Below are 22,866 nucleotides of genomic sequence, written 5' to 3' on the forward strand. Positions count from 1 at the left end.
CCAACAAGTTAACTCAACTCAAACCGATTAAGGAAACTAATTGCGGCAAACCATTTAAGTTTTAAAATAAATACATATGAGTATTGTGAACTTACATATATTGAGTCATATTCACTCATAATTTAGTGTTCGTTTAGTCATTCATTTTGAGTATATGTAACTTGAATATTTTAAGTTCATTCCATTAAACTTTTAAAGTAATTTAAACCATTTAAACTAACTGGTTTGAGTTCATTTAATAAATCTAATCAAGTCATAACAACTATATAGCTACTCAAATGGTTTTAGGAAACCGATTGCGGTAAATGATTTAAGTTGATTAAACTCAAATTAATAAAGTTTTATAAGACAAAGGAAAAACATTGGTATAAAGCAGGGTTCCTCAAACTCGGTCCTCGGTGCACTGTCCTGCACAGTTTAGCTCCAACCCTGATCAAACACACCTAGCTGTGAGTTTCTAGAGATCCTGAAGACATTGATTAGCTTGCTCAGGTGTGTTTGATCAGTGTTGGAGCTAAACTCTGCATGACAGTGGCCCTCCAGGACCGAGTTTGAGGAACCCTGGTATAAAGAAATGGTCAAAGAAAAGGATGCAGTTATTAATAGTATTTATTGAAAAATAATTTATTTTACAAAAGGTTCTCAATGATGAATGTTGTGAAAGATGGTCAGTCAGTCTCCTCACTGTCCAAAATACAAAACTGCACATGACTTCTGTCTGGCGAACTGTGAATAAACAAACAAACAAAAAAAACATTAATCTTCCACTGACAAAACTGGTTTACTCACAGCATAAATGCTAGAATAGAGGTTATGTGTGACGTCACCGTCGGCTAAGTGGCAAAAAGACTGAGCGGCAGCATTTGTTTTCACTATAAAAACACACAAACACATCTAAAATGGAAAAGAGCTTTGAGATTGACAGTACAACTAGATTTGACAAGATCCAAAATGACTTACATTGCATTTCAAGGTGCACATTTTACATTCTTATCAGTTCTCAGTTCTTGCTTTCCCTGGGAAATTACCTTTTTCTTTAGTTTTTGCCATGTGAATGACAGTCACTGGAGGATAGTCAGTCAGTCTTCTTACTGAAATAGATCCAAAAATGCGCAGGACACGTTTGTCTATTTTGAACTGTGAAAAAAAAAATGAATACATTTTCCACTGACAAAAATGTAATTTACTCACAGCATAATAAATAGAATAGGTCAGTTTGTAGTACCTTTTTCTTTCATTTTTGCCACGTGAATGACAGTCGATGTGGAGGATAGTCAGTCAGTCTCCTCACTAGACCCTAAATTGCACGGAACACGTTTGTCTATGCAAATACGTGAGAAAACACAAAAATATGAATTACTCTTACACTGACAAAACTGTAGTTTACTCATCATTATAAATGAGGAAATATGTCAGCTTGTATTACCTTTTTTTTTTTCGTATGAATGACGGTCGGTGGTTGATAGTCTCCTCACCGATATCCAAAATTGCCCAAGGGACACATTTGTCTATGACAAAATGTGAGAAAAAACACAAAATATTAATTAGTTTTCCACTGTCAAAAAATTGGTTTACGTTACTCACAGCATAATAAATAAAGGAATAAGTCAGCTTGTATTACCTATTTCTGCAGTTGTTGCCATGTGAATGACGGGCGGTGGATGGTAGTCTCAATCACTGATAATGATCCAAAATGGCTCGGGACACTTTTGTCTAAGCAAAAATGTGAGAAAACACACAGAAATTAATTAATCTTCCACTGAAAAAACTTAAGTTTACTCACAGCATTATAAATGAAGAAATAGGTCAGCTTGTATTACCTTTTTTATTTAGTTTTTGCCGGGTAAATGTCGGTCGGTGGACGATAACGTTATAGCTGCTAGTCTCCTCACAATATCCAAAATTGCGCGGGACACGTTTGTTTACGCTAAAATGAGAAAACACAAAAAATATTAATTTTCCACTTCTGTGGTTTACTCACGACATAATAAATAAAAGAGTATGTCAGCTTGTATTAACGTTACCTATTTCTTTAGTTTTTGCCGTGTGAATGACGGTTAACGTTAGCACTAGTGGAGTCAGTCAGTTTCGTCCTCACTGATAAATATCCAAATTTGCGCGGGACACGCTCTGTAAAAATGTGACAAAACGCACACACATATAAATTACTGTTCCAGTGACAAAACTGTCGTGTACTCACAGTACAACTAACTTACTGCCGCTGATTAAAAAAAATCTCTAAGTTAGTGCTAAATGCAATGTCGCGTTGGCTTGGCGTTTCTGTGACGTGACACAAATGGCATAACTTAGTCTTATTACAGTAGTTAGTAGCCTACGTTACTTTAGCTAGTCGGTCTTCTTAAGATGAAGAGTAACGACAATACAACGTTAAACGTACAAGTGCTCTAAAGAGGACGAAGCATTTTGCCGTGCTTACCTGTTAAATCTCTCCATGGCCGCCATTCCGTTCCGACTCCGAGTTACTTCGTGTGTGAGCTGAGCTGTGGGGGATGGGCAGATTGAAATAAATACGCGGAGTTTTCCGGTGCGTGAGGGAGAACGCCGTAGAGACCTAAATGTAGGCTTCAAATGAAGCAGAAAATGTTAAATGTATTTATTTAAGTGTTTATTTCATCTCCTTATACAAAAGTAATTTCTTGAAAAATAAAATTTAAAAGCTAAAATAACAAATAGGTTATTCATAACTTATTCGGTTTAAGTTCTGCTTAATACATTGCAGTTTTTGAGTTAATATCACATATTTTATTAAGTTAAACTAACTTTTTTAAAAAAATAAGTTAAATGTACTCATTTAGTTTAGTAACTTTCAGTCTTAGGTTTTACAGTGTGTGTGCATGGTAGAGTTTTTCCTCATAGCCTATAAAAGAAGATCATGCAACAGTGTAAACAAAAATAATACAAATACATATTACATATTAAGATCACAAGCAATATAGACTTTGAAAACTTTCAAAATTAGCCAGCCTAATTATTAATCAGAAATTAATTAGATTAGTTTATTTAAAAGTATAAATATGATACCTTATGAGTATCTATTTTGTTTCTGTAATTTAAAACATATACTTAATCCATTATATACATGTTAATAACACAACTAGAGGCTAAATTATTTTAACAAACTACAAACTTGGCTTGAGAAGTGTGAACCTCGAACTCAGGTCGCCTTGAGCACAGCTGCAGCATGTCACAGCACTGCCCACGATGCTTTTGCTCTGATGTAACAGCTCATTTTCATCAGTTATATTGTCTATGGATTGTTACATTTCTTACAGATTTCTGCTTGTTTTAAATCAGATACAGATAAAGTAGACTCCATTTGAATGCATTGACGATAGAACAATTTCTAGTGTGATTTACCTGTGAATCGTCTCTTTGCTATTAGCTAAGCTGTAAGTTTTAGTTACTTCAAAAGCAGAAAGAAATATATGTGCAATATATAATACAGTGTTGACACTAACTTTCTGTGCTCCAGTAGGTTTCTGTGTGGGCACAATCTGCATGTTAAATGTGAGCTACTGTCTGTGCATATGAAAGCTTGTTTCCGCCATGGAATACAATTTTTAAAAAAGGTAATTGCGACTCACAATTCAAACTTTTTTTCTCAGAAGTGCGAGATATAAACTCGCAATTGGCCGTTTGAAAGTCAGAATCACAGGATAAATTAGTAAAACCTGAGAAAAAAAAGCAATTCTGGCTTATTTATTTTTTGCTGTCTTTTCTATATGAGAACATTAATGCACTTCATCAATACAGCTCTGAGAGTCACTTCAGCAGCATTTTAGCTTCATTTGAGAAAAACTATCATCATATCATAAAACACAGAGAGACTCAAAGGTCTACACGGCAATCCGTCAAATAAAAGTTTGGTTTAACCTTTGAAGAAAGTTTTGCTTAAATCATTACATCCATTAAAATGGAATCAAGAAAACAAAAAAAAATTAACTTTTGGGAGATACTAGAGCGAAGTAGTCCAGTGATAATTAACAGGCAGCCATGGTTAATGCAATTTGCAAAGACCCGCCCCCTTTAGTTACTGTTGCTATGTCCAACAAGCCATGGCGCTCTCACGCCATGATAAAAGTACTCCACACGGCTCTGGCAGGTTAATAAAGGCGAAAGGTGAAGCGAAGTGATGCTTTCGTGTAAGAAACATATCCATATTTAATATTTTAGGGCTGGGAATCGATTAAAAAAAGTAACTGATTATTTACACAATTTGCTAATTAAATGCAATTAATTGCATTTCCCCCAAGCTTGTAATCAATCATCAATATTTAAACTTAGAATAACCTAATTAAACAACAAAAAGGAAAAAAGGAACAGAAAATATCCCTGTATTAAAATAATATTAAACATCAATATATAAATATATTATTATTTTCAATAATCAATCAACATAATCAATTTAACAATTTATTATTATAAAATTTTTTTTTACTAATTATCAAAATAAAACAGTCCTACAAAGCTATTATTACAAGAGCATGTGATCAGAGCAGGTAATTTTACCATTGTTGCCAGCATGACTATACCAGCTCAGTAGGGCTATTTCACAGAAGTCTACTACTGAGAAATTTCACGTTATATGACTTTGCTTTTCCAGTGCATAATCGGTACATGATTGGAGCGTTTGGGCCGTTAACAACAGAGCAGAACGCGCAGCGCAAACACGGAGCAGAACATTGAGCAAAGAGCTCAATCAGGGTTTCTGCAGGTTTCAGTAAGTCAAATTTAAGACCTTTTTAAGACATTTTAAGACCATAAAGATTGAAATTTAAGACCTACACGACGCATTATCCAAGTTAGATATAGGGTTGTTCCGATTCCGATACTAGTATCGGAAATGCCGCCGATACCAATAAAAATTCTGGCATCGGTATCGGCGAGTACATCTACCCATGTACCGATCCGATACCATTTTATTAAACAATACCTAGTTATGCACGCTAGCTTTGCTTAACGCTGCAAATCGGAGACCAATTCTTCTTCGCTGCTCTAAACAGTGGTTGCTTGTGGCAACACAGGAAGTTGTGCTGTTGCCACAAGCAACCACTGTTTAGAGCAGCGAAGAAGAAATGAAAACGCAAATTTTCAAATGCAGGCGCGCGGCAAGCGCATAATGTAAGAGACGCTGGCGCCCAACATCAAATGGCAAACGTAATGAAAACGGAACAAAACTGCGCTACTCGTTATTTTGTGCATCACGGACCATTAAACAGTTTGGAACAATGCAGCGCGAGCCGATCTTGATCAAGCTACACTGTTGCTACCTACACAGCACTAAGAGATCCAGTAAAGAAAGCATTTGAATTCGCCACAGAAGTGATAACATCGCTGCGAGATCTAGTGAGAAACATTCACATTTCTCCGTTATTAACGGATCAAACAGCGCTGACGTGGAAACCAGGAACATTGTGCTTTCAAGTAACGTTACGTTGGTTTTATTTTGACATTATGAATACAATTGCTGCCCTCAAATGTTAATCTGAAATAAAATAAACCTTTGTTTATAACTACTACAATATTACATTTCATTTTTTTATAAGGAGCTGTTTTTGTTTTATATGTCAATTATAGCTCCATCATTGCTCAAAGTAAAAAATGATCATACTTTATGATGTTAGTTTTAATAAAAAATAAATAAATAAAAAATGTAAATCAAGGAAATTTCTCTGGCATTTCTTTTTTTTTTTTTTTTGCTGTATTGAAAACGTACCGAACCGTGACACCAGTGTATGGTATCGAACCAAACCGTGAATTTTGTGGACTGTTACATCCCTATTATTCATATATAATTTTTTTAGATTCCTAGATTTATTTGTTGCACTTTTTTATACAGTTATATTGTAAAACTAAAATACCTTTTATAAAATAATTCTATCAATTCATAAAGGGCTAGTATGAATTGCAGCTGTATACACACCCAGGTATCGGATTAGTACTCGGTATCAACCGATACCCTGAGTCCAGGTATCGGAATCGGTATCGGGAAGGAAAAAAGGGTATCGGAACATCTCTAGTTAGATAGATAGTTACCTCGGGATCATTAAAGTATTTATCTATCTATCTTTCTATCTATCTAGGATTATCTGATGTGTGTGTGTGTGTGTGTGTGAGAGAGAGAGGGAGAGGTAGATTTTTTTTTATAGAAAATTGTACTTTTGCATATTATACTGTAAAAACACAATTATTGTTGATTCCAGAATCCTGTTCAAAAAGTACTAATACTACAGAATGAAGTCAATTCAACAAGTTTTATGTCGAAAAACAGCAAATAACAAATTGATTAGCATCAATATGCACTTTTTGTTTACGTGAACATTAAAATACCATTAAAAATGATGGCCAGATTTTAAAAGAGTGTCTTGCAACATGTTATCTACTAACATGTACAAGTTCAAATAAAGTTTTGACAAAAAAAGGTTTTATACAAAGATAAACCTCATATTTCAGCCTTTAAATATTTTTTTTTATAAAAAGAATGAGTCAAAAAAGATAAATTATTGACATTTATACATTAGCTTATATTTATTAGTAGTGTTTGGGTGCACCCCCATCCTTCATCTTGACTGAGCTTTCAATGTTGTTATGGAAAGTGGTGATTGGTTGGTTCCTGTCACATGACCTGCGGTGCGTTTGCGGCATTCTGAAAAGTTTAGATTTTTTTCATCGCATTGCGTCTGGTAAAAAAATTAGCGCGTCGCTTCAATTATGAGCGCGCTTGCCGCGCGCCTACATTTGAACAAACTTGAGCGCGCAAAAGACGCGATATGTGAACGGCCTCTGGCGAGCTAGCTCATATCAAGCCACGAGCTACTGGTAGCACGCGAGCGACGTGTTGGAGACCCCTGCTAGAGCTCCGCTTTGTAGGCTACAACTCGATACTTTTTTGCTACTTTGTAATAACTTTCTGCGGCCAGCGTTTCTGGAAATGAACGAGGGTAAACACTTTTTAAGAACTGACTAAATGAAATTTAAGACCTAGGATGAAAATCTGGCCGTTTTTAAGACTTTTTAAGGCCTTAAATTTAAAGTTCAGAATTTTAGACTTTTTAAGACCCCGCGGAAACCCTGTCAATGTTGTGTGTGTGTGTCAGTGCGCCGAAACACACACACACGGAATGGAGAGCGCGGCGCGGAAAAGACCCGCTCATGAAAGCTGCGCGAGAATAAAACCTGATTGCCGAACACGGAGGGGCGGGACGGCATATTTTGCAGCCTTTTCCGCAACAGGAAGTCATTAAAACGAGACAAAAAAAGTGCTGCGTTAATTGCGTTATTTTTTTTTAACTCGTTAAGCATCTTAAATTAATCGCGAAGATTAACGTGTTAATTCCCCCAGCCCTACCATATTTATAACTTTATCGACTTAAATAACTAGCTTCCAGCAGACAGCCATATGCAAGTCAAATTACGCCCAAAGAGTTATAGAGTCAACGCATCGATACGCATACGCGCCTGCAAGGCTACGCATCGCTACGCATCGGCCGCCATTATGCGTCTATGCGTAGCAAAATGTGTCGTCCCAGTTTTTGATACGCGACACACCGTTGTATGCAATACTATGCGTTGTTGGTGGGGGCAAAACTGCAAGTTGCTTGCGTCCGACGTGTAGACTATAAAAGGCTCTTGTCGATGTATGACGTAGGAGTAGCATAAGCTTTGACGGCTCTCGCGGTTCAAACAAACAAGGCTAGGCAATAAATTCAAGCTCCTCCCACATTTCTCTTTATATGATTCTCTTTAATGATAATTTTTCTAAAAATCTCTGTGGAAAGAAAGTCAGATTTAAATCTGGGACAGATATAAATCTGGCACGAGGGAGAAAAAAAGAGATCATTTTTATTTTGGAGGGCATTGTGCCTTTAAAATTGACTACGGTTTTATAAAATGCAGTGGATACTTACTAGTGATGGACTTGTTTCTCTGTTGGTGCCTGTTCTGCTCCGTAAACATTGGTCCAATGCTTGATCTTAAGAAAATTTAAAAAGTGTGTTAATGTGTGTTAACAGACTATTGATCTGGGTGACATAGGACCATTTTTTATGTTTTCCTTAAGTGTTAGGCTATATAAATCTGGAGAACCCTAACATTAACCATGGTTTTGCTACACTAACTAAATGGTAATAAATTATTGTAATCAATCCACCATAAAAACATTGTTTCTACACTTTACTATAATAAAAACCATGGTTAATTTAGCAAAGGACCCTGGGAACATGTCCTAAAAAGAACAGCTCATCCAAAACATAGAGTTCTCTCGTTATTTACCGGTACTCCATGTTGTTCCAAAACTGTATGAATTTATTTTGTATAACCTTAATTAAGATATCTTGAGAAATTACTTCACTGTTTTGTTTTTTTCCATAAAATAGGTTCCAATGTTGTTTTATTCCCAACATTCTTGTGTTTCACAGAAGTAAGTCATACAGGTTTGAAAATAATTTCAGTTTGAAAGGACATTTATGTTATGTATAAAGACACAATGTTCTCAGTTCACTCATTGTAAAGCTCCTATGCTGAGGTTTATTTAAATTTTTTCAAAATGTTGCCAGTAAAATGTTCTAATTGTGTTAACTCCACACATTAGAAAAACGTTTTATAAAGAACATTCAACATCTCATCTCTCAATGATATCCTAAAAACATTTTCCTAATGTGACAGAAAGAATGTTCTTCTTTTGTTATCATGAAACATTGGGACAATGTTATATTGAGATCATTGTACAACTTTAACTTTAGCAACATTCCCAAAATATGCTCAACATGTTGCAAGTAGAATGTTCTTCTTTTGTTATCATGAAACATTGGGACAATGTTATATTGAGATCATTGTACAAACTTTAACTTTAACAACATTCCCAAAATATCCTCAAAATGTTGCAAGTAGAATGTTCTTCTTTTGTTATCATGAAACATTGGGACAATGTTATATTGAGATCATTGTACAAACTTTAACTTTAACAACATTCCCAAAATATCCTCAAAATGTTGCAAGTAGAATGTTCTTCTTTTGTTATCATGAAACATTGGGACAATGTTATATTGAGATCATTGTACAAACTTTAACTTTAACAACATTCCCAAAATATCCTCAAAATGTTGCAAGTAGAATGTTCTTCTTTTGTTATCATGAAACATTGGGACAATGTTAATGTGTGTTAACAGACTATTGATCTGGGTGACATAGGACCATTTTTTATGTTTTCCTTTAAGTGTTAGGCTATATAAATCTGGAGAACCCTTACTAACATCAACCATGGTTTTGCTACACTAACTAAATTATAAATTATTGTAATCAATCCACCATAAAAAACATTGTTTCTACACTTTACTATAATAAAAACCATGGTTAATTTAGCAAAGGACCCTGGGAACATGTCCTAAAAAGAACAGCTCATCCAAAACATAGAGTTCTCTCGTTATTTACCGGTACTCCATGTTGTTCCAAAACTGTATGAATTTATTTTGTATAACCTTAATTAAGATATCTTGAGAAATGACTTCACTCTTTTGTTTTTCCATGAAATGGGTTCCAATTTCCAGTTTTATTCCCAACATTCTTGTGTTTCACAGAAGTAAGTCATACAGGTTTGAAAATAATTTCATTTTGAAAGGACATTTATGTTTGGGTCAGCTAGGCCCGTATATCAAGAAGACAGGTAAAATATTGTCTGGATGGTTTTGACCAGTGTGCCTTTGAGCAGAGTTTAGGCTACATGTTCTGCCACTATTTCCCGTGTATTTTACTGACAATACTCACCGCAACTGAAGATCGTGTGGCTGGATAATATTTATTCCCAAAATTCCTGGATAATGGGAAACACACACACATACAGCAATATTATTAGCTATTTGTATTTACTTACTAAAGACATTTGCAAAAGCTTGCAAAATTTTACTCACCAGCTCAAAAACATATTATGATGATGACTCATCATTTTGACGGTAGGCCGATATCCCGCGATCAACAATATTCAAAAGCCTAGTTTTCATAGTGTGGTTCGAGTTCCTCTCTGTATAAAGACACAATGTTCTCAGTTCACTCATTGTAAAGCTCCTATGCTCAGGTTTATTTTATTTTTTATCAAAAACTAAGTTAGCTGACAATATTTACACATGCTTAGCCTGAAACATTGGCATAATATCGATATTGCTCTAATCGCATTTAAAATTAGCTTCTCAATTTAACACACTATATTTTGATGTAGCAGAATGTATTTTTATATAAAATAAAGTTATTTACCTTCCACAGATTGCAATATGTCCGTTACACGTACGTTGTTAAAATTCGTTGTCCATTTACATCCCGCAACTCGCTCAAAATAAAAATGTAACAGTACGATGCAAAATAATCCATGTTTTAAACAATGTAAAAGCCACAGAACCGAAGGAGGCTAGTACTGAAGATACCGAGCAGCAGCGAGCGCGCACACACACACACACACACACTCACTCTAACAGACGAAAATTCAAACTTGACCAGTAAAAGGCGCGCATAGCTGCCATTGGCCAGATTCCTGGATGACAGTCTGAATAACCAATCATGCTCAAAACAACTCGAAGAGACAGCCAATAATGTGGTAACATCGCAATTACAGGAATAATATGAAAAAAATGTGCACGTGCTATTTATTTAGTTGTATTTGTAAGCTGGCTGTTATATTTAATCAATTGGTTAAATGGTGTCTTCATTGCAGTGCATGATAAAAAAAAAAAACTTACAATAACATATAAATAATAATAATAAATAACATAAATAATATATACCATAATATAACAACATATATTTACCACTGCTCTGCCAAACAGCAGTTTAAAAGAGCAAACATATTATATATTAAACAGAGCAAACATTGCATATGTAGGCTATTCATATACAATTCTGTATACCTACCTACATGAAAAACTAATGGATTGGTATGGTGACATTCATGTGACCCATAATGATCCTTTTGCACTTTAACAAAATATTGACCTTTCCTTTAGAAATGCCTAATAATGTCAACTTGCTTTTCACCCTGTGTGGCACAGTTACACAACCTGTTGGTTTAGGGTTAATCCTCTGTCCAACACAACACTTTGCTAACATTGGCATAATTCTATACAAGTTGCAACATATACCCCGGGTTTCACAGGCAAGGTTTAAGCCTGTAGTCCCAGACTAAAATGCACGTTTGAGCTGTTTTACCTGAAAGCAACTTGCACTGACATATCTTAAAATATGTCAGTGCCATTGTTTTGTCTCAAGATGCACACCAGTAATGTTTCTTTTTTCTTTTTTCTAAGGCACATTTTTAAAAGCTAATTAAATGCACTAAGGCCTAATCCTGGCTTAATCTAAAATCTGTGAAACCGGGTCTGGGTTAGAAATTAAGGGTTAAGGTTAACCCTAACTCTAACCCTAACCCTTGTCTACAGACTTTTATTTAACAGCATGGATACTCCAAGGTGTTGACTGCAGTGGTTAGGCCTTTAGCGTTGATACAGGACGAATAACTTCTCACTGTGACAGTCTGTAATGTATTTTAGCAAAGAGTGTTTGTATGGATTGTCCCTAATTAAGCTAGAGCTATCGGTGCATTCAAGTCATTATTATACCTTTATTTAACCAGGAGGTCCCATTGAGATTCAGAATCTCTTTTACAAGAGAGACCTGGCCAAGGTAGCAGCCAAATCACACAAATGCATACATAACAAACACCAAATTACATTTTCACGATAAAAGAAGTACAAAATGTTAAAAATAAAACACAATGAGACTCTTAAGAAAAACAAGAACATGTCTCCATCACAACACTCTTTACAGTAGTTTTAAATTCATTTATGGACATAAGGGTTTCTAACTTTAGCTCTTTTTGTAGATTATTCCACCCCCAAGGTGCTAAATAAGAAAAAGCAGTTTTTCCCAATTCGGTTGTAACTCGTGGTACCTTAAAAAGCAACCACTTTGAGGAGCGTAGCTGATAGGTACCAGAGCAAACAGAGAGGAGGTTACAGAGGTACAGTGGAAATTTGCCAAGTATAGCTTTATAAATAAAGATATACCAGTGCTGTTTTCTACGAATTTTAAGTGATGTCCAACCAACTAAATCATAAAGAATGCAGTGATGGGTAAGGGACTTTGTATTTGTTATAAATCGTAGTGATGCATGGTAAACTGAATCAACATGACGCAGGATGGAAAATGCAGCGTGCATGTACAATATATCTCCATAATCAATTACAGGCAGAAAAGTAGCTTCCACAAGTTTCTTCTTAGCACTAAAAGTAAAGCAAGATTTGTTTCTGTAATAGAAGCCGAGCTTGACTTTAAGTTTCTTAACTAAAGCAGTAATATGTTCATTGAAGGAAAGCTTATCATCTATCCATATCCCCAAGTACTTGTATGAAGACACTCTCTCAATTGAGTTCCCATCTAATGAAAAAAGGCCACAATTGTCGAGTAGCTGTGCTCGAGCTTTAGAGAAGACCATAAACTTTGTTTTCTGTGTATTTAAAACCAGTTTTAAACTCAATAATGTGTATTGCAGTGCCTGAAATGCAGTCTGAAGTTCCTGCACTGCTACTGAAATGGTGGAAGCCTGGGTGTAAACCACTGTATCATCAGCGTATAAATGTAATTTGGCTTGAACATCTCTATCCAAATCATTTATAAAAATTGAAAACAGAATGGGTCCTAAGATTGATCCTTGAGGGACACCTTTAGTTATTTCAAGAAAATCAGATTTATAACCTTCAGCATAAACACATTGAGTACGATCTACCAAATAATTCTGGAACCATGCAACAGCCTTCTCACTTAAACCAACTGAACGTAGTTTGGTCAATAACAATCCATGATCAACTGAATCAAATGCCTTAGACAGATCAACAAATAATGCAGCAGAATGTTGCTTCTTATCTAAGGCCCCGATAATATCATTTGCATTCAAGTCATGTCATAAAGATCGTATTTACAAGTTGAACGCCACCACAATGATGAGAATATGAGTAGGAAGCTCAGAATTTTCTTTAACCCCGATCTTGAAGAGTTAGGGGTGTGTCAGTGGGAAACTTCACGAGTTCACATCTACATATAATTAGTACAATAAGTTTATGCGTATTTGGCGTGCTGTCCGGGGGGAGGGCTCCGAGCTCGGAGTTAGGCCCGAACCCAGAGTACTCCCCCCAGTTGGTAAGTGTAGATGGAACTGGAAGTGAGAAGATGGGGTGGAGGAGGGATGCTGACAAACTTTCAATGAACAGAGATAGGTCTGCTGTGAATTTATACTCTGTCATTGAGTTGATTACTGATTAATCTCCAGCTGTGCATAATTTGGTTAATTATCTGAACCTGCTCCTCCCGAACTTTGTTAATAAAACATCATATTGTGGGATACCACTATACTTAGGTATTTAGCAGTGACAATGAAGTAAGCTAATGCCTGCACAAAAGATGATAGCATTAATATAACAGTATAATATGTGATGATAAAGTTTACAGTGGCTTCATTAATTTAAAACATTAAAAAAAAAATTAAAACCTCATGAATACAAACTTCCCAGGAGGACTTAAACGCACCATATGTTCCATCGTGAACCCTGTTGGCCTGCTGTCTGACCAGCAAGCTCAATTTAACAATAATTGTGTAGTTTGATTGCTAAATGTTACATTTAAAATGTTCTAGTTTTGTTAACGCGTCACATTACAAGAACGTTTTTTAAAAACACTCATCATCTCAGGTCTCAGTGATATCCTCAAAACATTTTACGAACGTTGATTTGATAATGTTCCTCCTCTGTTATTATGGAACATTGTGACAATGTTTTACTGAGAACATTATATAATCTGTTATCTCAACAACATCCTCAAAACATCCTCAAAATGTTGCAAGTAAAATGTTCTAATTGTGTTAACACATTACATTACAAGAACGTTTTATAAAGAACATTCAGCATCTCATCTCTCAATGATATCCTCAAAACATTTTCCTAATGTGACAGAGAGACTGTTCTTCTTTTGTTTTTATGAAACATTGGGACAATGTTATATTGAGATCATTGTACAAACTTTAACTTTAACAACATTCCCAAAATATCCTCAAAATGTTGCAAGTAGAATGTTCTTCTTTTGTTATGATGAAACATTGGGACAATGTTATATTGAGATCATTGTACAAACTTTAACTTTAGCAACATTCCCAAAATATGCTAAAAATGTAGCAAGTAGAATGTTCTTCTTTTGTTAGCATGAAACATTGGGACAATGTTATATTGAGATCACTGTACAAACTTTAACTTTAGCAACATTCCCAAAATATCCTCAAAATGTTGCAAGTAGAATGTTCTTCTTTTGTTAGCATGAAACATTGGGACAATGTTATATTGAGATCATTGTACAAACTTTAACTTTAACAACATTCCCAAAATATCCTCAAAATGTTGCAAGTAGAATGTTCTTCTTTTGTTAGCATGAAACATTGGGACAATGTTATATTGAGATCATTGTACAAACTTTAACTTTAACAACATTCCCAAAATATCCTCAAAATGTTGCAAGTAGAATGTTCTTCTTTTGTTAGCATGAAACATTGGGACAATGTTATATTGAGATCATTGTACAAACTTTAACTTTAGCAACATTCCCAAAATATTCTCAAAATGTTGCAAGTAGAATGTTCTTCTTTTGTTTTTATGAAACATTGGGACAATGTTATATTGAGATCATTGTACAAACTTTAACTTTAGCAACATTCCCAAAATATTCTCAAAATGTTGCAAGTAGAATGTTCTTCTTTTGTTTTTATGAAACATTGGGACAATGTTATATTGAGATCATTGTACAAACTTTAACTTTAGCAACATTCCCAAAATATGCTAAAAATGTAGCAAGTAAAATGTTCTAATTGTGTTAACTCGTCACATTAGAAGAACGTTTTATAAAGAACATTCAACATCTCATCTCTCAATGATATCCTCAAAACATTTTCCTAATGTGACAGAGAGAATGTTCTTCTTTTGTTTTTATGAAACATTGGGACAATGTTATATTGAGATCATTGTAAAAACTTTAACTTTAACAACATTCCCAAAATATCCTCAAAATGTTGCAAGTAGAATGTTCTTCTTTTGTTATCATGAAACATTGGGACAATATTATATTGAGATCATTGTACAAACTTTAACTTTAACAACATTCCCAAAATATCCTCAAAATGTTGCACGTAAAATGTTCTTCTTTTGTTATCATGAAACATTGGGACAATATTATATTGAGATCATTGTACAAACTTTAACTTTAACAACATTCCCAAAATATCCTCAAAATGTTGCAAGTAGAATGTTCTAATTGTGTTAACTCGTCACGTTAGAAGAATGTTTTATAAAGAACATTCAACATCTCATCTCTCAATGATATCCTCAAAACATTTTCCTAACGTGACAGAGAGAATGTTCTTCTTTTGTTTTTATGAAACATTGGGACAATGTTATATTGAGATCATTGTACAACTTTAACTTTAACAACATTCCCAAAATATCCTCAAAATGTTGCAAGTAGAATGTTCTTCTTTTGTTATCATGAAACATTGGGACAATGTTATATTGAGATCATTGTACAAACTTTAACTTTAACAACATTCCCAAAATATCCTCAAAATGTTGCAAGTAGAATGTTCTTCTTTTGTTATCATGAAACATTGGGACAATGTTATATTGAGATCATTGTACAAACTTTAACTTTAGCAACATTCCCAAAATTTGCTCAAAATGTTGCAAGTAGAATGTTCTAATTGTGTTAACTCGTCACATTAGAAGAACGTTTTATAAAGAACATTCAACATCTCATCTCTCAATGATATCCTCAAAACATTTTCCTAATGTGACAGAGAGAATGTTCTTCTTTTGTTATCATGAAACATTGGGACAATGTTTTATTGAGCTCATTGTACAACTTGTTACCTCAGAAACATTCCCAAAACATCCTTTGAATGTTGCAGTTCAAATGTTATATCTTAGTTTACATTTAATGTTATAGGAACATTTTTTAAAATGAGAAAACATCCTTAAAATATTCGTTAAACATTACATTCAAATGTTTTCTTCAGAACATTAACCAAACTTGGAGGGAATGTTAGCCAAAGTTCTAAGAACGTTCCCTGCTAGCTGGGACACTTGTTGCAAAACTCTACACACAGTGATTTGCAAAACACTAAACACACTTAACATACATTACACACAAAAATCTATCATGAAGTCACTTCCTTGCAATACCAAAGCACTGACTGTCAAATTACCGCACCGTCCAACCAATTGGTTCAACACAGTCATCAGGTGTGCAAACACTTGTTTGCTTAATTGTAGACACACCAATCAGGTGTATAAGCACTATAAAAAGCAGCAGGTGAGTTCATCGGTCTTCAAGCACAATGGAAAGAGTCAGAGAAAGAGTAAGACGAGGAGGAGAACGAGGAGGAGGACAAGGAGGAGGAGGAAGGGGAGGAAGAGGAATCAACAGAGGAGGAATCAACAGAGGAAGAGGAAGAGATGGAGGCCATGCTGGAGGCAGAGGTAGAGGAAGAGGAAGAGGAAGACAAGAAGGTGCTCAAAGAGGACCAAATCTGACAAATGAGATCCGCGCAACACTGGTTGACCACGTTGTCAACCACGGCCTGACGCTGAGGGAGGCTGGACTGCGAGTACAACCAAATCTAAGCCGATACACAGTGGCAAGTGTGATAAGAACATTTCGACTGGAAAATAGGTATTGTAAAAATATCATCATATCAAAAACATCTGCATGGTTTCAATAACTGCTTACAGTACTGTATTCTATGCACTATCAGCACTTCTGTTACCTTTTCCTGTTAACATTATTTCTTTCGTACAAAAGATATTGTTGAGAATTAACAGATATTTAGTTGTTAATGTTTTATTGAAAATAATAAAGTTATTATCACCATGATGGAGATCAGTATTTGTTTTAGTTGGGCTCTTGAACCATTGACTTTATTATATCAGTTTTTCTCTGGCTGCGTAAAAACACATTTGTTATGGCAAGAAAAAGTCAAGAGAAAAATGATAAGGTGTTTATGACTGTTGTGATGATTACATAATCATCCTGGACATGTCTGATTCTCTGATCTCAACCAGTGTAAAAGCCTTGGATTTATGGTGTTTTCATATTAAACTTATCTTTTAATCTATTATGTGAAATACAGCAATGTTTCTGTAATTAGTTATTCTGAAGAGTATTGAAATAACATAGTGTTTTAAAACTTTTTGAACTCCTCTCTAACTCAGACACACACAGACATCAACAATCAACACATGAATCTCAACAATGGTGACAATAAAAACGTTCATGTCGCAATGCATGCTGGGTTCCAGGATTGTATAAAACTCCCAGCATGCACTGCTGCATGAATAAATAAATACAAATAAATTATTGCCACCATTGATGAGAGACATATGCAGATTTTTGATATTTCTGTGTTTCTACAAGACATTGTAGCTCTGTTTCTTTTTTAGGCTGTGCATTATGTGTTAAAAAATTATCATTATAAATTATTACTATGGTTTCATAGTGGTGGTAATATAACACTTTTGATACAGAATTAAAAACTGAAAGATATTTAACGCATGAGCAGGCTATACAATGATTTTTTCATCATAATCAGTATAATTGCAATCATTCACAAACTGTGTGTGCATAAGTGCAGAGACACAATTCATTCATCTAGTGAAATACTAATGTTAAAAAGTCAAGGGTCAGCATCCCAACTAAAGCAAACACTGATCTCTATAATGGTAACTTCAAACCAAACATTTTCAATTAAACATCTCAATAACAACTTCTGTATGACAGAAATAAAGTCAGTCTGGTTAATAATAAGTGTAATAATGTGTAATGGCTGGAAGTCAGTTGTAGGTCTTGTGTTTCTCTATTTTCTGTTCTAACAGCAGGTGTTCATCACTAATGCTCAACAATCACTGACATATTCCCTTAATTATCTCACTGCAACACTGCGTCAATGTTACTTTTTACTCGTTGTAGTGTGGATTTTCCTGTGGGGATGAAAGGGATAACAGTGTAAGATAAAAAGTCACACCCACAAAATGTACGCAAAAACACTGTTTTAACAGTAATAAATTGTAAGTTATAAAACAGTTATATACTGGCAACACTGTTGCCAGTAGTTTACTGTAAAATTTATTTTTTTGGGTCACCATTGTGCAGAAGAGTAGAGCCTGTGCTTCAGTCCAGGAGAAGATCTACAAACTTTGATGATATGCTTCATGTTGCTTTATTTAACAGGCGGTGACTGTGTAGTTGCTGGTCCAGTGGAAGTCTTTTTATGTTTATGTACAAAAGTTTTGTTGTTGTCTCAAATGAAAGAAGTTCACAGTAATACTTTGCTCACATTATTAATGCATTATAAACTTTAGTTAATACATTTAAATGACAGTTGGTCAATTTAAGGCAGTCAGTTTCTGCAAGTGTAATTAGTTAACTTGAATTTTAATTTAGTGCATTTTTACAGAAACAAACTGTAGATTACAGTAAAGAACTGTACAATTAACAGTATATTACTGGCAACAGTGTTGCCAGTATTTTACTGTAAAAAAACCCGGTAAGGTCTAACAGTGCATGTACTGCTTTATAAGTTAAAATCAGAACTTTAAAATCAATACGTGACTGAACTGGAAGCCAATGCAGTTGCTGGAGCACAGGTGTAATGCGATGGCGTGATGATGTGTGTCAAAACACGGGCGGCAGAGTTCTGTATATATTGCAACCTCTTAATAGAGTTTGCTGGTAAACCCGCAAAGAGAGAGTTACAATAGTCAAGCCTTGACGTGATGAAGGCATGGATAAGCTTCTCTGCATCAGGCCTAGAGAGAAACGGTCTAATGCGCGCAATGTTTCTCAGATGGAAAAAAGCAACTTTCGTTATGTTTTTAAAATGAGAATTAAAAGTTAGCTGAAAAAGTTTCTCATTCACAGTTCCATGCTGGTGGAACGCTCTCCCCACCCTCATCCGGAATGCAGAATCCCTGCAACCTTCAAAAGACAGCTGAAAACCCATCTCTTCCATGAGCACTTAACTGCATAAAAAAAACAAAAAAAACTTCCCTTTCCCTCTAAAACCTCACTTATCGGGCTTATGCTACTCTGAATAATGCCTGAACTTCGTATCTTGAGCACTTCTTGCGTTGTTTTTGTTTTTGCCTCTTCATGATGACTCGCTTAATCTAGTCCTAATTTGTAAGTCGCTTTGGATAAAAGCGTCTGCTAAATGACTAAATGTAAATGTAAATGTAGCTGGGCATCAAAAATAACGAGTTACGAACCTGGCCAGAAGGGGACAATTGGGTGTTGTCTACTGAGATTCTAAAATCCTTACATTTACTGACATTCAAAGGAGTGCCAATTAATAAGACTTCAGTTTTGGAGCAGTTTAGTTTAAGAAAGTTGAGTTTCATCCACCCTTTAATTTCCATCAAACAGTCAGACAGGTTTGAAGAGGAAAAATTAAGATCAGGAGCTGATATAAATCTGGGTGTCGTCTGCATAGCAGTGATAGCTCAGGCCATATTTCTGAATGATCTGCCCGAGAGGCAACATATAAATACTAAATAAAGTAGGACCCAAGACTGACCCCTGAGGGACACCCTGACACAGAGGCACAGTCTGAGATCTGTTTGAACCCAGGTAGACAAATTGTGAACAACCTGAGAGGTAAGATTCAAACCAGTTTAACACCGTTCCAGACAGACCGGTCCACTTATGCAATCTGTCCAATAATATATTATGACATATGGTATCGAATGCAGCAGTAAGGTCTAACATGACCAAAATGCCACAAGCCCCAGAGTCAGCTATAACGAGGAGGTCATTCAGAACCCTGACCAGAGCAGTCTCTGTGTGTCCAGATCTAAACCCGGATTGGAATCTTTCTAATAGGCTATTTTTATGGAGATGAGTATGGAGTTGCCCAACAACCACACGCTCAAGCACTTTTGCCAGGAAAGGTAAATTAGAAATGGGTCGATAATTTGACATGTCAGTGATATCGCTACCAGCTTTTTTAAGAACTGGCATAACTGCAGCCATTTTTAAAGCAGAAGAGACATTCCCTGTAATGAGTGAGGCATTTACATTGGTAGTGATGTGGGGTAAAATGACAGGCAGACAATTTTTTAAAACAGTCTGTAGCGTTTATACGCCCACGTATAAATATAATTAATTATTATTCATAACGGATTATGATCAATAATTAATAATTTAATTATTTTCAGAATTTACTGTAGCAGAATCAATAGTATGATCATTTTATCGGTTCATCCAATGAACAGAAGGCATAAACAATTATTAACTCTACACTCTCAGAAATAGGGGTACAGCAGGAGTCCATTTCTGTGCCCCAAGGTACATATATGTACCTTTTTGAGGGTCAAAAAGGTACATATATGTCCCCAAGCATTAAAAGGTACAAATATATACCGTTTATTTTAAAGGTTAAGGTACAATATCAAAAGACAGCCTCTGCTAAGTAATTATTATTTTTTTTTTTAAGTTTTTTTAAAGTTTTTTTTAAAAGGTTTTAATGATACCTTATTCATTTAAGGTAGATTTTAACTTATCACTATATTTGAGTAGCCTTAAAATAAAGGAAACAAAAGTTTTGTAAGTCAATTTACTGATATTAAATCATTATAACACAGCAAAAACAGTGTTAAATGGACTTTCCTGGGAGTTTATTTGGCTCCAGACTCAAGAGTGTTAAAGTGTTAAAATATGAGTGTTAAATTAACAATCAAGAGTGCTAAAGTTAATGAGCTAATTAAGTGATTCATTGAGTGATGATTGAGCATTATTGAAGACACCTGATGTTAACAAGCAGAATCACTGAAGGAGAAAATATATTTTTTAAGACACCGTTATGGTGATCAGCATTTGCTTTAGTTGGGTCTTTTGACCCTTAAACTGTTAACATTAGGTTTTGTTTGGCTGTTGTATCTGAGTTATAATGGCTAGATGAACAAAGAGCTAAGTTGATCAGGTGGTGTTGGTTACGTTTTGACTTAATCATAATTTGACCTGAATCACTGAACTCATTTAAAGTCTAATCTCTGACTTAAATGTATATTGTTGATTACAGCATCACTGTGATTCTACAGCATAAGATCTTTTTTTCTAGCTAGTCTAAAGGATTTCTCAAAAGTTGATCTGATAAAACAAATATTTCTTTTAGGCACACACAGACATCAAGAATCTCAACAATGGTGACAAACAGAATATTCAATTAGGGAAAGGAAATTAGTAAGACAATTCAGATCATAATTTATTCATACCGCAATGCATGATGGGAGCCATGAATGGGTTTTGATTGGTGGCACCCAGGATGCACTGCAACATGCTTTATTATTGTCACCATTTTTGAGATTCACAGGCTGATTATTGATGTCAGTGTTTATTCATAAAGTAATTTCAATGTCTTTTGATTAGAACATCTTTTAAAAAAAATTGGATTATATTGAAAATGCTGAAAATCTTTTGCTGTAGAATCACAGTGATGCTGTAATCAACAATATACATTTAAGCCTGAGATTAGACTCTAAATGAGTTAAGTGATTCAGGTTAAATTATGATTATGTCAAAACATAACCAACACCACCTGATCAACTTTTCTCTTTGTTCATCTGGCAGTTATAACTCAGATACAACAGCCAAACAAATTCTAAAGTAATGATTTAAGGGTCAAGAGCCCAACTAAAGCAAACACTGATATCCATAACAGTGTCTTAAAAAATTAAATTTTCTCCTTCCGTGATTCTGCTTGTTAACATCAGGTGTCTTCAATAATGGTCAATCATCACTCAATGAATCACTTAATTAGATCATTAACTTCAACACTCTTGAGTCTGGAGTCATATAAACTCCCAGGAGAGTTCAATTAACACTGGAGTTTTTGCTGTTGGACCTCAAGGTACATATATGTAACTTTTTGAGGATCAAAAAGCATTAAAAGTTACATATATGTACCGTTTCTTTTAAAGGTTACGGTACAATATTGTACCCTTGAGGGTACAGCCCCAGTGACAAGCCATTGTACCCCTAAAGGTACAATTATGTACTTTATTTTCTGAGAGTGTATGTAGAGCCAGCCCTGATTGGCTGCTTGAATCTCAATTTAAAAGAATGTCCAGTTCCGGGTCTTTCTTTCTTTTGGCCATCGGTGGTGAAGAAGTCATAGCACGGTTACTCATGGTTCTTACAGGACTTTCAACCGAGGAGGTCCTTCAGAAAATATCAGAAGCAGGCATAGAAGTAACCGGCGTCGAGATGAAAGGACATGAAATGGACTTTCAGGCAAATGACATTTACTCGGATGATAATAATTTATATGTCACAGTTAGACATTGAGTTTAAAATGAAATGTTGGAAAATGTGAAAATGAAAAGGATTTAATAAATTCTGATTTTAAATTCAGCGTGTGTGTAATATATATATATATATATATATATATATATATATATATATATATATATATATATATATATATATATATATATATATATATATATATATATATTACTTACTTACTTACTTACTTAACTTTATTTATAAAGCACTTTACAACTGCACCTGCAGACCAAAGTGCTGTACAATCAGCAGCTTAAAAACAAACAACACATACAGACAACATGCAACTTGAGAATACAGATACTAGCCCAACCTCTTAAAAGCTAAAGATAAGAAATAATTTTTAACACTAACTTTAAATACATTCAAAGAACTGATCTCTCTTAGTTCAAGAGGCAGACTATTCCAGAGCTTTGGACCCACAACAGCAAAAGC

The 22,866-nt window shown here is 34.9% G+C and overlaps 1 long non-coding RNA gene across 2 annotated transcripts; it reads right to left on the bottom strand.

The window, feature by feature from the left end:
- Positions 1-573: 573 nt before the first annotated feature.
- LOC311078104 lies at positions 574-2,563 on the bottom strand. Of its 2 annotated transcripts, XR_014605046.1 has the most exons (8): positions 2,438-2,563; positions 2,025-2,130; positions 1,821-1,927; positions 1,622-1,713; positions 1,427-1,508; positions 1,226-1,321; positions 1,029-1,137; positions 574-726 (listed from the first exon to the last, which is right to left on the bottom strand). It is a non-coding gene; the product is annotated as an uncharacterized lncRNA (long non-coding RNA). The 2 variants fall into 2 exon arrangements; XR_014605047.1 differs by lacking the exon at positions 2,438-2,563 and having other exon boundaries at positions 2,025-2,429.
- Between the last annotated feature and the right edge of the window lie 20,303 nt (positions 2,564-22,866).

This window comes from Abramis brama (assembly GCF_963993115.1).
Source record: "Abramis brama genome assembly, chromosome: 2".
Taxonomy (NCBI): domain Eukaryota; kingdom Metazoa; phylum Chordata; class Actinopteri; order Cypriniformes; family Leuciscidae; genus Abramis; species Abramis brama.